The sequence below is a fragment of the Schistocerca gregaria genome, chromosome 3, assembly GCF_023897955.1.
Source record: "Schistocerca gregaria isolate iqSchGreg1 chromosome 3, iqSchGreg1.2, whole genome shotgun sequence".
Taxonomy (NCBI): domain Eukaryota; kingdom Metazoa; phylum Arthropoda; class Insecta; order Orthoptera; family Acrididae; genus Schistocerca; species Schistocerca gregaria.
The window spans coordinates 921,344,935-921,360,617 of NC_064922.1; the positions used below are offsets into that span (position 1 = coordinate 921,344,935).

At 42.2% G+C, this 15,683-nt stretch overlaps 1 protein-coding gene across 1 annotated transcript in view; it reads right to left on the reverse strand.

Annotated features, from left to right (window-relative positions):
• The window catches only part of LOC126355737 (protein white-like), a 402,551-nt gene that overhangs the window by 296,848 nt on the left and 90,020 nt on the right, over positions 1–15,683 (reverse strand). The window lies entirely within an intron of this gene.

Sequence of the window (15,683 nt, forward strand, 5' to 3'; positions counted from 1 at the left end):
ATATAAAAATATTTAGTATTTTATCCTTCTCCAAAAACTGTAGTCTAGATAATGAACTAGGAAGTCATCAGTTACTTTAACAAATTAAACTTCTTTACAGGTATCGAGCACTTAGCGCTCTTCTTCAGAGGGCTGTGCAATACACGCAAGTAAGTAGAAGTCAGATAAGAATATTAAAATTAGAGACGAAAAGCTTAAAAAATATTTTAAAAATTCAAAGTTAAAAAATGGTACATACTTATGCATATTACATTAATTGGGAATGTCAATAGTTAAGTGGATACAGAAAAATGCCGTGTACTTTATTTGTGGTGTATTTTAATGTACAGCCTTCTGAAAAAGGGCACTAAGTGGCCGAATCCGGCAAAGTTATTAAATTTCTTTTATGAAACTAGTTGCTTACTATTTCATAAAATATAAAAATGAGAAAAGTGCAAAAATATAAATTTGGAAAGGAGGATTACTTCTTCCTTTTATTCTTCAACTGAGTGTAGCACTGGCACCCTACCTCGTAATTACTTCCCCAAAATACCCAGTCATCACCTACAGTTTTTACCTACTGCAACTCGTTCAACAACCACTGAAGTTATTCCTTGACGTCTCAAACATTCCGTCTATCCTTCTTGTCACTACTCTTCCTATCCTTAACGATTATGAGGAGAACCTCCCCAGCTTTTATGAACCCACTTAATTTAGAACTTCCTTCTATAGTATATCATCTTGAAATCTTCGAATTTCTGCTTTTCGGTTTTCCCAAAGTTCATGACTAATTTCGATATACTTCTGCGCTCCAAATTAATTTCTTAAAATTTCTTTTTCAAACTGAAGCTTATGTTTGATACTAGTAGACGGTTTTTGGCCATAAATTTCGTCACTTTCAATTGTAGTTGATTTTTACGTTCTGTTTCCTTTGTCCGACATGAGTTATTTTACTTGTTTCAATTCATATTCTTCGTAGTGCTCAATTTTAATCTTACGCTTATCGGTGTTCTCATTTTTGCCATTTTTATTACTTTAGTCTTTCTTCGGATTACTCCAAATCCACATTCTCTACTCATTAGACTGATCATTCATTCGACATGCCATTCTTCCTCACTTTCACTGAAGTCAGCCAGTCTTATCGCTGGTATCATTTCAACACGAATTTTAGTTTCCTTGTTGAACCTTTCTTTTATTTCTGTCATTGTTCCTTGGATGCATGGACTGAAGTAACAGGGGAGGGTGGGGGAGGGAGGAGGGAAGGAAACTGCACCATTTCTATTTCAAGCATTTCGTTGTTAACTTTCCTATTTAATTTTTACAAATGAAATGAGACAATTTCGGCTTTATTGGTCTCATATATATATACTCCTGGAAATGGAAAAAAGAACACATTGACACCGGTGTGTCAGACCCACCATACTTGCTCGGGACACTGCGAGAGGGCTGTACAAGCAATGATCACACGCACGGCATAGCAGACACACCAGGAACCGCGGTGTTGGCCGTCGAATGGCTCTAGCTGCGCAGCATTTGTGCACTGCTGCCGTCAGTGTCAGCCAGTTTGCCGTGGCATACGGAGCTCCATCGCAGTCTTTAACACTGGTAGCATGCCGCGACAGCGTGGACGTGAACCGTATGTGCAGTTGACGGACTTCGAGCGAGGGCGTATAGTGGGCATGCGGGAGGCCGGGTGGACGTACCGCCGAATTGCTCAACACGTGGGGCGTGAGGTCTCCAAGGTACATCGATGTTGTCGCCAGTGGTCGGCGGAAGGTGCACGTCCCCGTCGACCTGGTGCCGGACCGCAGCGACGCACGGATGCACGCCAAGACCGTAGGATCCTACGCAGTGCCGTAGGGGACCGCACCGCCACTTCCCAGCAAATTAGGGACACTGTTGCTCCTGGGGTATGGGCGAGGACCATTCGCAACCGTCTCCATGAAACTGGGCTACGGTCCCGCACACCGTTAGGCCGTCTTCCGCTCACGCCCCAACATCGTGCAGCCCGCCTCCACTGGTGGCGCGACAGGCGTGAATGGAGGGACGAATGGAGACGTGTTGTCTTCAGCGATGAGAGTCGCTTCTGCCTTGGTGCCAATGATAGTCGTATGCGTGTTTGGCGCCGTGCAGGTGAGCGCCACAATCAGGACTGCATACGACCGAGGCACACAGGGCCAACACCCGGCATCATGGTGTGGGGAGCGATCTCCTACACTGGCCGTACAACTCTGGTGATCGTCGAGGTGACACTGAACAGTGCACAGTACATCCAAACCGTCATCGAACCCATCGTTCTACCATTCCTAGACCGGCAAGGGAACTTGCTGTTCCAACAGGACAATGCACGTCCGCATGTATCCCGTGCCACCCAACGTGCTCTACAAGGTGTAAGTCAACTACACTGGCCAGCAAGATCTCCGGATCTGTCCCCCATTGAGCATGTTTGGGACTGGATGAAGCGTCGTCTCACGCGGTCTGCACGTCCAGCACCTACGCTGGTCCAACTGAGGCGCCAGGTGGAAATGGCATGGCAAGCCGTTCCACAGGACTACATCCAGCATCTCTACGATCGTCTCCATGGGAGAATAGCAGCCTGCATTGCTGCGAAAGGTGGATATACACTGTACTAGTGCCGACATTGTGCATGCTCTGCTGCCTGTGTCTATGTGCCTGTGGTTCTGTCAGTGTGATCATGTGATATATCTGACCCCAGGAATGTGTCAATAAAGTTTCCCCTTCCTGGGACAATGAATTCACGGTGTTCTTATTTCAATTTCCAGGAGTATACAGAGATGCATGTATCATAGGCAACTCATATATATATATAATTTCTGTATGAGACCAGTAAAGCCTCTGAAACATACATATATACATTAAATTTTATTATTCCCTCTAGCTTCTTGCAACTTATTTGCGTATAGCTTACCTTATTTTTTTCAGAATTTCGTATATGCTGCCCCATTTTACATCGGCAAACTTTTTTTCCACGTTGACTAATCCAATGAAGGTGTCGATTTTTTTAAGTATTGCATCCATTATCAAGTGCAACATCAGCACTGCCTCCTTGGTGGAGTTATCTTTCATAAGAAAAACTGATAAGCATATACAAGATTCTCAGTTTTCTTACCACACTGGCACCATAACGGAAGATGACAGAGAGAAAGCACAAATACTAAATTCGGTCGTCAGAAACATTCGCAGAGGAAGGTCGTGATACACGTAATGCAGCCGCACAGCCATCTCCTCCACCCCTCCCACCGCCCACTCCCTCGTTTTCAGTAATCTGACGCCAAGATGGCAGACTTCGAGATACGTGATCACGGAATATGGAAGGACATACAATAAATAGTGAAAAGATATCTGGACCAGATGACATACTTTAAAGATTCTACGGAGTTTATGCGAAGGAACTTGCGGCCCTTACATCAGTAAGTGACACTGGCCGCTGGAGCAACGGACAATAAGTAGCGACTAGAAAAAAGCAGTGGTCATTGCCATTTTAAAGAAGGATCATGGGACAGGTGAATGTAATAACAGACCTATATCTTCTACGTCAGCCTTTTGTAGAATTGTGGAACATACTTCATGCTCACATATTAAAACACTTTTACAGGACAAAAATCTCCCCTGTAAAAAACCAACATGGATTCCAGAAACAGAGATCTTGCGAAGTGCAGCATTCTCCACTCCTCTATGAGATTCAGAATACGTAGGCGTGAACAACCGGGTTACGCCAATTTCCTAGACTTCATTTAATGCACATCGGTGCTGTCTTTCACTGACCAAAATACCAACTTATCGAGTATCATACAAGTTCTTGAGTGGACTCAAGAATTCCTCGCAGATACGACTCAAATCGTCGTTCTTAACGAACAAAATGGACAGATGTAAAGGTAATTTCAAGAACACCCCAAAGAGTCTGATATGGCAATTACTGTATATTACCAACTGGATAATGTCGGAAGCTCCATGAGGCATTCGTTAGTGATGCACTGTCTATAGGAAGGTAACAATGCCAGAAGACTGTAGCGAAGTATAAGAAAACTGTAGGATTGACAGTTGACTCTGAAAATAAACACATAACAAATTGCGCACAAACAGATAAGAAACGCACTACTCTACTACTGATGAAAAATCACTTGGACCCGTAACTGCAGTAACGTGCCTAAGAATAATCATCCGACGCGACCTAATGTGTAGTGACCATCAAAGCGAATACTAGGAAAAGCACATGACAGACTGAGATTCCTAGGAAGACTCTTAAGGAAATGTAATTAGTATATGACACAAGTGGCATAGGAACAGGAAGGATTAACGGTTGAGGTAGACAACAGCGCCGCGTTCGTATTACGGAGATGCTCAAAAACCTCAGTCGCAGACGAAACAAGAGAGGAATTGTGCATTAGGGAGAGGTTTACTACTGAAATTCCAAAAGAAGAATATCCAGGAAGTGTCAGGTGTTGTTTGCATCTTTCCACATAGGTCTCGCGAAACGGACACAACGAGAAAATCGGAACGTCGGACCCAATACAATGGTTAACAGACAATCATTCGTCCAAATCATACAATGAAGGCTTTCAGGACCGGATGGTACTGTTGTTGATAATTCGTCCGGGTTATATGGTCGAGGTCCATGGAATTCTTCTATTCCTAACGTTCCGTCCAATACTACGATGGACATCTTCAGAGGTATGGCAGGACTCAGCAGGACCAGCCATACCTACGATGATGTCCAATGTAGTATTGGACGAAATGATAGGAATAGAAGAATTCCATGGAGCACGGCCATATAACCCGGAAGAATTATCAACAACATTCGTCCAAAGCGTCATTCGGGAATGTAACAGGGTAGGCCGGAACATGTAATGGTACCAGAAGTACCATTCGCCACAACCATATGCGAGATATACACACATCAACAAAAATTTGTATCACCCCAATATGTCATACAAGTGTCTTGCCTTTGTGCCTGTTCCTGTACAAGTCGGAAGGTGAGCCCTGACGTTTGAAAACATATACACTGTTACCTTGAGAGCTCCTTACGGGTAGAATGCTGCACTGGAATAGTTTGCAGCATCGCCAATAGGGACACTTTAGAGACGTAGAACAGTAGAGTGAACATCCATCGTGACATGACGGACAATCACGAACAGCTATCGCGTCCACATCATCACGTTACACACAAAATACTTGTTAACTAGATAGTTGCATGCCTTGTGCACCTGAGTTGAACTGATGTGTTGCAGACATGGTACCGGTTCGAGTTGACAAGTAGTTTTGAGGAAGTAAGTCTGCAGGCTTTTGTGGCCGTTGTCACTGAAGTTAAAATCTTGTGGGTTATTAGGCCGCGTCATGTTTCTTCTAAAATGTTCGACGTTTCTACTCCTCTGCTGGGATCTTCCTCAGGATCTTTTGGTGTCCACTTCTGCTAGAACACTGCCAGAGACGAGTGTCGCGTCCACTTATAAAGGGGGAATTTTCTGGCGTTCGTGCTGGAAAGTGATAGTATTGGTTAAAATTCATGTTGCTACCGTTGGTGGGCCATAGTCATAGGCTAATACAGAAGAAGGGGCGTTGATAGCTCAACTCCTGTGCATACCATTGGCGGTCATCGTCATTGGATAGCTGGAGAAGGGTTATTGGCTGAAATGCCTCCTACTGCAATTGGTTGGTCGTCATCAGTGGCAAGATTCGAGACGGATAGAGCAAGAGAGGGGGAATGCTTACCCAAAATATTATTGTCCGCCGAGGTGACTTGCTGCGCGTTGTTTATGCCGCTCACACACCGCGGCCACGTATTCACTTCCTTGAGGGCGGGGAGCCACGATGCCGGAAGCCTATAGCCGTCCTCTCTATTGAAATTAGATGAATTCTTAGAAATTTCAACCGCTTCTCGGACCTAAATGCTTGTTTCTATAGCTACCATACGTACGTTATTAAAATCGATGTCAGAGCCACAGTTCTACTGATGTTCCCCTACTGCTGATTTTGCAATTTTATTTAGGTAAACAGGTGCATCAGTTTTCCGTCGGAAAAAGTGTTTTATTTTGTTTGGACCAAAGAAAGATGGCTGAATACCATTTTTCTTTAAAAAGTTTGAGGACTTAAACCGCGGAGGCTCTCATGTTCGACAGGTGCCTAGGATAATATACACTGCTACTTTTGTGTCAAATGAACTGTGGACTGAGTCATCCGGAACTGAATTTGTTGTTCGAAGAGGCTGCAGGAAGTCATGTTTCGCATCAAAGTTTTAGGAGACTGTCGTATGACGAGAATCTCCATACCCAACGGTCATGGTGACCACCACGTCCTACATCACAACACCAAGGTGCCCTTTACGGTTGGGTAAGAAATAGTACAAAATTAAAGCCACTCGGATCGGTTTGTACCCTGATAATCGCAGAAAACCTGTTTTGAGTAAACCAGTAATATCGAACGCTCCCAGCGCTGTGCCCCACATGTGCAACAAGGTCGTATGGAATTAAGTTTTCTGGTGGCGTTATATGAGGCCGGCCATACACATCTCGTGATTGTTGTGGGCAATCTAACTGCAGTACGGAACAGGGACGAGATGCAAGCAACAATAGGACCACATCGTCAAAATTTTAAAGACGATTCCACGTTGATGGATGATAACTCACGTGTTCATGGTGCTGTTCAGTATGCTAGGACCACCAGAACGGAGTGGCCTGTCTGTTACCCAGTAATGAAGTCAATCGAACATGTGTGCGATCTTTCACGAAGCGTTCATTACAGTCTGGAACCGCGCGAAGTTTCGAATCCTGCCTGGGCATGGATGTGTGTGATGTCCTTAGGTTAGTTAGGATTAATTAGTTCTAGGGGGCTGATGACCTAAGCAGTTAAGTCCCATAGTGCTCAGTGCCATTTTTTGGTAGCGTTTATTAAAGACGCTGTCAAGAGTTGCAGTACATATGTTTGGCGACTAATTTCTAATCAACAGGTTCATTTTCCAGCCTGGCCTACTGAGGCTGCACTGAAAGTGCCTGATCTTAATAAAAAACATCAAAATGGTGATACACACTTAATAAAATGTTCGCAGAATGACCTTTTAACAAGTCAAAATCTGGATGTAGCTTGCTGAATGCATGTGCGCATTGTGACAATCATTCTGCGAACATTTAGAAAGCATTTAATGTCATTTTAATGTTTATTAGTAAGATCAGTCATGTTTAGTGCAGCATCAGTAGGCCAGGCTGGGAAATGAACCACGTGATTCGAAACTAGTCGCTGAACATATGAACTGCTACAGTTCACACAATCGTTAATAAACGCTTAATGAAATATTAAAAAAGTTGCTCGTTCCCTGTTAACGAAATACTGCAATTGAAAAACTTATGGGATCAATTGAAATGAGCTGTTTTGGGAAGCTGAGTACGACCACGTCCTTTGTGCGACTTACACACTATCGCTTTGAAGAGTGGTATCATTAAGACCTGGGCAGGCTTGATAATCCATCGATGGCATGCAGCGACGATTACAGGCCTGCATCCGAACAGTCGGTAGTTCTGCCGCATGCTGATGTTGCTTGGGATTGATATGGACACCCCAACACGTGGAAAACAGACGATTTTGTAATAACGGATGTGAAGCCATCCTATAACTCTTAGTCAGGCAATGTTCAGTATATTCATCCCAATTTTCAATTGCATGATTATTGTCAGAACATGTTTCGTGATAACTGTATCCCATTTTCAAGTGATGAAGGCAAGGAAACCAGATAAAACAATCCTCCTTATACCAACAGATATATAAGAATTACAGACATCCTGAGACATAGCCTATTCAAAATAAAAAAAATACGCCTCTAGGCCTCGTCACAACTTAAAACAAGGTGCACTGTCCTTTCAAACCACGACTTTCTTTCTTTCTTTCTGGGACCTATGTCCTGCTCCAACACGGAGTCCACTTTGTTATGACGGATTTGGCTGTGTTAATTGCAGACTACTGCTGGATGCCCTTCCTACAGCCACCCCGAACCCTCCGGGACAGAAGTAGTGTACCTCAGCTGTCTGCATTCAGTGTAAGTCATGAAATAGTGCGAACTTTTGCAAATGTCTGTGAGTCGTGTAACTGAGGCGGAAATTGGGGACCAGCCCGGTATTCACCTAGCGGTGAAGGCTAGTCGTTAAATCCACCGGGCGCATTCGATCCGGGGCCGGCGAGCCGACCCCAGTCCAGGAAGCAGCGCATTAGCGCTCTCGGCTACCCTGGCGGGTATTTTAAACCATGATTTAAGACAGCGCATCCACTGTTCCCATGGTATAGTTGCAAACTGAAAGCCGCTGCCAACCTACCAACGATGATATTCACCTAAAGACTGATGCTCAGCAGCAGCGATACTACTGTTTGTCATACAATCTTTGAGAAGTGCTTGTCTGGTCCTAACCCATTCTGACTACCTCTACACTGTAATCTGAATGGAAATAGCATGCGTAAATCCTATGTTTCTACGTAAATACGTTGGTGGCTGCTTCTTAAGGAGCATATCGCTAAGGATTGCCCAAAAATGCCCTTTAGACACTTCGTCCTATCATTTAAAACGCTTACAAGTCACCCGAAATCTCTAACTCCTCTGCATTTGATAGCAACCACCCTCTTTCTTAAACCTGCAACCCCCTCTGCTTTCTGTTATGTCTCCCAACGAAAGCTGCTCATTCTTGAGATGCCTTGGTACAGCTGACAAGCCGTTTATTTCTATTATTATGCTCTCTAAATCTAACTTTAAAAATCCATCTCTTGTGTATTATCACTGATAGGTTGGATATAGGAGTTATGCATGGTAACCAGCAGAATGACAAAAATCCAGACAAATATAGTCATGCCTTATTGGTGGTCCCTCCCACACAATTAAGCACGCTTTTTTTTTTTTTTTTTTACAAAGAAGGGGTTGGATTTGCTTTCAAAACGGACAACAAACTAGGACAGAGGCTGGGGCCGAAGATCGACACAGATGACAACTAGATGAGGAAGTCGGGAGTGTATGAAGTAAAATATCAGAATTCTGAAGAGAGATACTTGGAGCAGACGGGACGGAATTTTAAAGAGCATAATAATAGAGAGAACGGCTTATTAGCTGTAGCAAAGTATCTCAAGAATGAGCAGCTTTAATTGAGGATTAACAGAAAGCGTGAGGGTATTACATGATGAAGAAAATGGATAGTTGCTATCAAATTTAGAGGAGGCTAGATATTTATTTTGCCTTGAAAGAGGAGTGAGTCTGAGTTTTAAATGAGAGCAAGGAAGTGTTTAAAGGGCATTTCTGGGCACACTTTAGTGATATACTCCTTAAGAAGCAGACAAGTACATATTTTACCTAGTGAGATAGGATTTATGCACGCTTTTCCTTTCAGTTTGCAGCATAGAGAGAGTTTTAAGTTAGAATGGGCTAGGACCAGATAGGCCTTTCTCAAAGATGTCAAACAGTGATATCGTTGGTACTGAGTATTAGTCTTTAAGTACATATCATCGTTGGTAGGCCACGGCAGCTACTTGCAGTTTGCAACTGTACCTCGGGAACGGTGAATGCACCTGTGATTTCTTATGTTTTATCGTTTAAGTTTACAATGCATTTGTTCAACTTGTGTTTGAGTTGTGACAAGGCCCAGTGGCATAAAAATTTCTTAAGGCTGTTTATAACTCAGGACGTCTGTAGTTCTTATATTTAGATTGGTATAAGGGGGGTTGTTTTAATATGGTTTCCTTGTTTTCAGCACTTGAAAATGGAATAATATTGTTCCGAAACATGTTGTGGCAAGAATCTCATGATTGGAAACTGGGCTGAATATCCTCAATACTGACAGACGATTTTGTGGTTACGCAGATGTATTTTTTTCTTTATTTTTACTTTACTTGATTTGGTGATATGGAGACATCGCAAGTGAATATCTACGCATGACTCAAATCATGGTCTTGCTTTCTGTGCCATGAATTTCGAAATAAAGGACGACGCATAACTTTTGTTGACATGTGTGGATGCAAAGACTATCTTTTATTTATCTTCTCACTCGCCAACAATTACTTCTACGTCTACGATATTACTCTGAAATTTACAATTAATATCCTGAACAGAGGGTTCATCGAACCACCTTTAAACTACTACTCTACAGTTCCACTCTCGGGGAAAACGAACACTTAAATCTTTCCGTGTCAACTGTGATTCCTGTTACTTTGTTGTTGTTGTGGTCTTCAGTCTTGAGACAGGTATGATGCAGCTCTCCATGCTACTCTGTCCTGTGCAAGATCCTTCATCTCCAAGTATCTACTGCAACATACATCCTTCTGAAGCTGCTTAGGTTCTCTTGGTCTTCCTCTACAATTTTTACCCTACACTCCACATTTCGAAAATTTATATTCTCTGCTTGTCTAAACTATTTATCGTCCATATTTCATTTCCATACATGGCTACACTCCAGGCAAATGCTTTCAGGAAAGACTTCCTAACACTTAAAAAAATACTGGAGGTTAACAAATTTCTCTTCTTCAGAAACGCTTTCCATGCTGTTGCCAGTCAACATTTTATATCCTCTCTACTTCGACCTTCATCATTTACTTTTCTCCCCAAATAGGAAAACTCATCTTCTTTATGTGTTTCATTTCCTAATCAAATTCCCTCAGCATCACCCGACTTAATTCGATTACATTCCATTATCCTCGTTTTGCTTTTGTTGATGTTCACCTTATATCCTCCTTTCAAAACAATGTCTACTCCGTTCAGCTGCTCTTGTTGGTCCTTTGCTGACTCTGGCAGAATTACAATACCATCAGCGAACCTCAAAGTATTTCTTCTCCATGGATTTTAATCCCTACTCCGACTTTTTCTTTTGTTTCCTTCACTGACTGCTCAAAATACATATTGAATAACATCAGGGACAGGCTACAACCCTGTTTCACTCCCTTCCCAACCACTGCTTCCCTTTCATGCCCCTACACTTTCACACAAAGAAATTGGCATCTGGTTTCTGCACAAATTGTAAATAGCGTTTTTCTTCCTAAATTTCACCCCTGCCACCTTCAGAATTTGAAAGACAGTATTCTAGTCAACATTTTCAGAAGCTTTTTCTGTCTACAAACGCTAGAAACGTAGGTTTACCTTTTCTCAACCTTTCTTCTAAGGTGAGTCGTACGGTCAGTATTGCCTCCCGTGTTCCAACATTTCTAAGGAATCCAGACTGATCTTCCCCAAGGACGGCTTTTAGCAGTTTTTCCAATCATCTGTAAGGAATTCATGTCAGTATTTTGCAGCTGTCACTTATTAAACTGATAGTTCGATAGTTTTAACACCTTTCGGTAACCGAAGATATTGAAGATATTGATTGCGTCTTGCCACGGGTGTTCTTTACGTACAGCTAGAATCTCTTTGGGTTTTCTGCCAAACTTCGATAAGAGTTTCGTTGTGGAAACTATTAAAAGTATCTCGAATTAAATTTCTCGCTAAATAAGGATCTTCTGTAAAACTTCGTCAATCTTGGGTATTTTGCATTCTTTTAAATATGCCATGGTTTTTTCGTCGTTCTGCAATAGTGTTCTGAGCCGTTTTGTTTACCTTGGGGGATCAGTACAGTCTCTTATTAATTTATTAGGTGTACATCTCTCAACACCGAGCGAGGTGGCGCAGTGGTTAGACACTGGATTCGCATTCGGGAGGATGACGGTTCAATCCCGCGTCCGGCCATCCTGATTTAGGTTTTCCGTGATTTCCCTAAATCACTCCAGGAAAATGCCGGGATGGTTCCTCTGAAAGGGCACGGCCAACTTCCTTCCCCATCCTTCCCTAATCCGATGAGACCGATGACCACGCTGTCTGGTCTTCTTCCCCAAACAAACAACCAACCAACCATGTCTCATCTGCCATCGACACTATTTCTCTGAATTTAAGCCATATCTGGTTTATGCTTACATAGTCAGATTCTATGGAGTGGAACCTGTCTCTTACGAGGCGAATTTTTATCTGCTTTCTAGATAGATTTAAATTTTGGTGGTTTTGGACGTTCCGTTGTTAACTCTAGCTACAAAAGCCTTGTGGTCACTAATTCTTGTATCTGTCAAGTGGCTACTTATTTGGTCAGGATTATTTGTTGCTGAGAGGTAAAGTATATTTTCACTACCACTTACACTTAGAGTGCTCTCCTGATATAGTTGCTCGAAATCATTTTTTGACAAGCATTCAGCATGATTTCGGATTATGTATATTAAATATGTATTTTCACAAACGTATCGAGGGAACATTGAAGTCACCACAAACTATAATTTTAGGAACACCTGTTTCAAAGAACTCTCAAGCTTTCTTTGAACTCAAGATTTTGTGTTAAATGTTAGGGAAATAGCGATCTTGTAAGCTATATAAATGTAGTAAAAAACAGTCTAGATCACGATGGATTTTTATTTAAAGTGACCGATTCCTGCCTAATCTTTCGCCATATTCTGAATATCAACATAAGCTGAAGTTGACGATGTCCAGAACAATCAGTAAGCCTCAGTTGCTGAAATAAGATAACCATTGCGATCTATACTGTTTTCCGCTTTATAACGTCACAATAAGTGTGGTTACATGATTAAAATTAATGCTAAAACAAATCTGCATATTATCTGATATACAAAATGGGAATTAAATCGATCTTGTATGCAGCTAATTAACTGTGAAATAATCTCAGCCCCAACAACCGCATGCTTGTAGAAACAATATGGGTCGACGTATTTTCTTTTTCAATCGTCACGTTCTGTGTCCTTATTTGCGTTTTTTCGCCCTTCCTTGACGTGTGCGGTCATGTTTGAGTGATTTAAATGTAGTAGCAGACGAACCAGAGAAGTGGGGTGTTTCTTAACCTTCTACCAACCTAAACGGCGTCAGCAGAAGGCAGAGAGAAGGAACAGGAGGGTTTGGCCAAAGATGTGTAAAGCTAAACGTTTTCCTAGCAGAGGTTGGTCATGGGCCTCCCCCACCACCTCGTACTGCTTGGCGAGAGCTCCGAGCGACGGTTAGTCAGGGGAGGGTGAAGATGGCTAAGCGACCAGACGTTCCCTCACAAGGGTTGCGTCGGTCAAGGGATAAGAGGTATTTGAATATGTGACCTATTTGTCAAACCCTACAATATTTCTCGAAGCTATTTTTGCAATGATCATTACGTACCGGTTATAATTTTTAGTTCAATTAAGCGGGTGCAGAACAGTGTGATTTCCGTTACGCACGACGACGCGGTCTATGAAATCAAACCTCAACCCAAACCTTAAATGTTACAGCTTGTCTTCTTATTTTTATTCGAGCTAAACATTATTAAATTATCAAAAAAAAAACTGTATCGAGTGTGCATGTTGCAAGATGAGTGCTAAAAATGTTGTTGTTGTTGCGGTCTTCAGTCCTGAGACTGGTTTGATGCAGCTCTCCGTGCTATTCTATCCTGTGCAAGCTTCTTCATCTCCCAGTACCTTACTGCAACCTACATCCTTCTGAATCTGCTTAGTGTATTCATCTCTTGGTCTCCCTCTACCATTTTTACCCTCCACGCTGCCCTCTAATACTAAATTGGTGATCCCTTGATGCCTCAGAACATGTCCTACCAACCGATCCCTTCTTCTGGTCAAGTTGTACCACAAATTTCTCTTCTCTCCAGTCCTATTCAATACTTCCTCATTAGTTATGTGATCTACCCATCTAAACTTCAGCATTCTTCTGTAGCACCACATTTCGAAAGCTTCTATTCTCTTCTTGTCCTAACTATTTATCGTCCATGTTTCACTTCCATACATGGCTACACTCCGTACAAATACTTTCAGAAATGACTTCCTGACACTTAAATCTATACTCGATGTTAACAAATTTCTCTTCTTCAGAAACGCTTTCCTTGCTATTGCCAGTCTACATTTTATATCCTCTCTACTTCGACCATCATCAGTTATTTTGCTCCCCAAATAGCAAAACTCCTTTACTACTTTAAGTGTCTCATTTCCTAATCTAATTTCCTCAGCATCACCCGACTTAATTCGACTACATTCCATTATCCTCGTTTTGCTTTTGTTGATGTTCATCTTATATTCTCGTTTCAAGACACTATCCATCCCGCTCAACTGCTCTTCCAAGTCCTTTGCTGACTCTGACTGAATTACAATGTTATCGCGGAACCTCAACGTTTTTATTTCTTCTCCATGGACTTTAATACCTACTCCGAATTTTTCTTTTTTTTCCTTTACTGCTTGCTCAATATACAGATTGAATAACAGCGGGGAGAGGCTACAACCCTGTCTCACTCCTTTCCCAACCACTGCTTCCCTTTCATGCTCCTCGACTCTTATGACTGCCATCTGGTTTCTGTACAAATTGCAAATAGCCTTTCGTTCCCTGTATTTTACCCCTGCTACGTTCAGAATTTAAAAGAGAGTATTCCAATCAACATTGTCAAAAACTTTCTCGAAGTCTACAAATGCTAGAAACGTAGGTTTGCCCTTCCTTAATCTAGCTTCTAAAATAAGTTGTAGGGTCAGTATTGCCTCACGTGCTCCAACATTTCTACGGAATCCAAACTGATCTTCCCCGAGGTCGGCTTCTACTAGTTTCTCCATTCGTCTGTAAAGAATTCGCGTTAGTATTTTGCAGCTGTGACTTATTAAACTGATAGTTCGGTAATTTTCACATCTGTCAACACCTGCTTTCTTTGGGATTGGAATTATTATATTCTTCTTGAAGTCTGATGGTATTTCGCCTGCCTCATACATCTTGCTCACCAGATGGTAGAGTTTTGTCAGGACTGGCTCTCCCAAGGCCAATGGAATGTTGTCTACTCTGGGGTCCTTGTTTCGACTCAGGTCTTTCAGTGCTCTGTCAAACTCTTCACGCAGTATCGTATCTCCCATTTCATCTTCATCTACATCCTCTTCCATTTCCATAATATTGTCCTCAAGTACATCGCCCTTCTATAGACCCTCTATATACTCCTTCCACCTTTCTGCTTTCCCTTCTTTGCTTAGAACTGGGTTTCCGTCTGAGCTCTTGATGTTCATGCGAGTGGTTCTCTTATCTCCAAAGGTCTCTTTAATTTTCCTGTAGGCAGTATCTATCTTACCTCTAGTGAGATAAGCCTCAACATCCTTTCAATTGTCCTCTGCTTAGCCATTTTGCACTTCCTGTCGATCTCATTTTTGAGACGTCTGTATTCCTTTTTGCATGCTTCATTTACTGCGTTTTTATATTTTCTCCTTTCATCAATTAAATTCAATATTTCTTCTGTTACCCAAGGATTTCTACTAGCCTTCATCTCTTTACCTACTTGTTCCTCTGCTGCCTTCACTACTTCATCCCTCAAAGCTACCCACTCTTCTGCTACCGTATTTCTTTCCCCCATTCCTGTCAATTGCACCCTTATGCTCTCCCTGAAACTCTGTACAACCTCTGGTTCTTTTAGTTTATCCAGGTCCCATCTCCTTAATTTCCCACCTTTTTGGAGTTTCTTTAGTTTTAATCTACAGGTCATAACCAATAGATTGTGGACAGTGTCCTCATCTGCCCCTGGAAATGTCTTACAATTTAAAACCTGGTTCCTAAATCTCTGTCTTACCATTATATAGTCTATTTGAAACCTGTCAGTATCTCCAGGGTTCTTCCATGTATACAGCCTTCTTTTATGGTTCTTGAACCAAGTGTTGGCTATGATTAAGTTGTGCTCTGTGCGAAATTCTACCAGGCGGCTTCC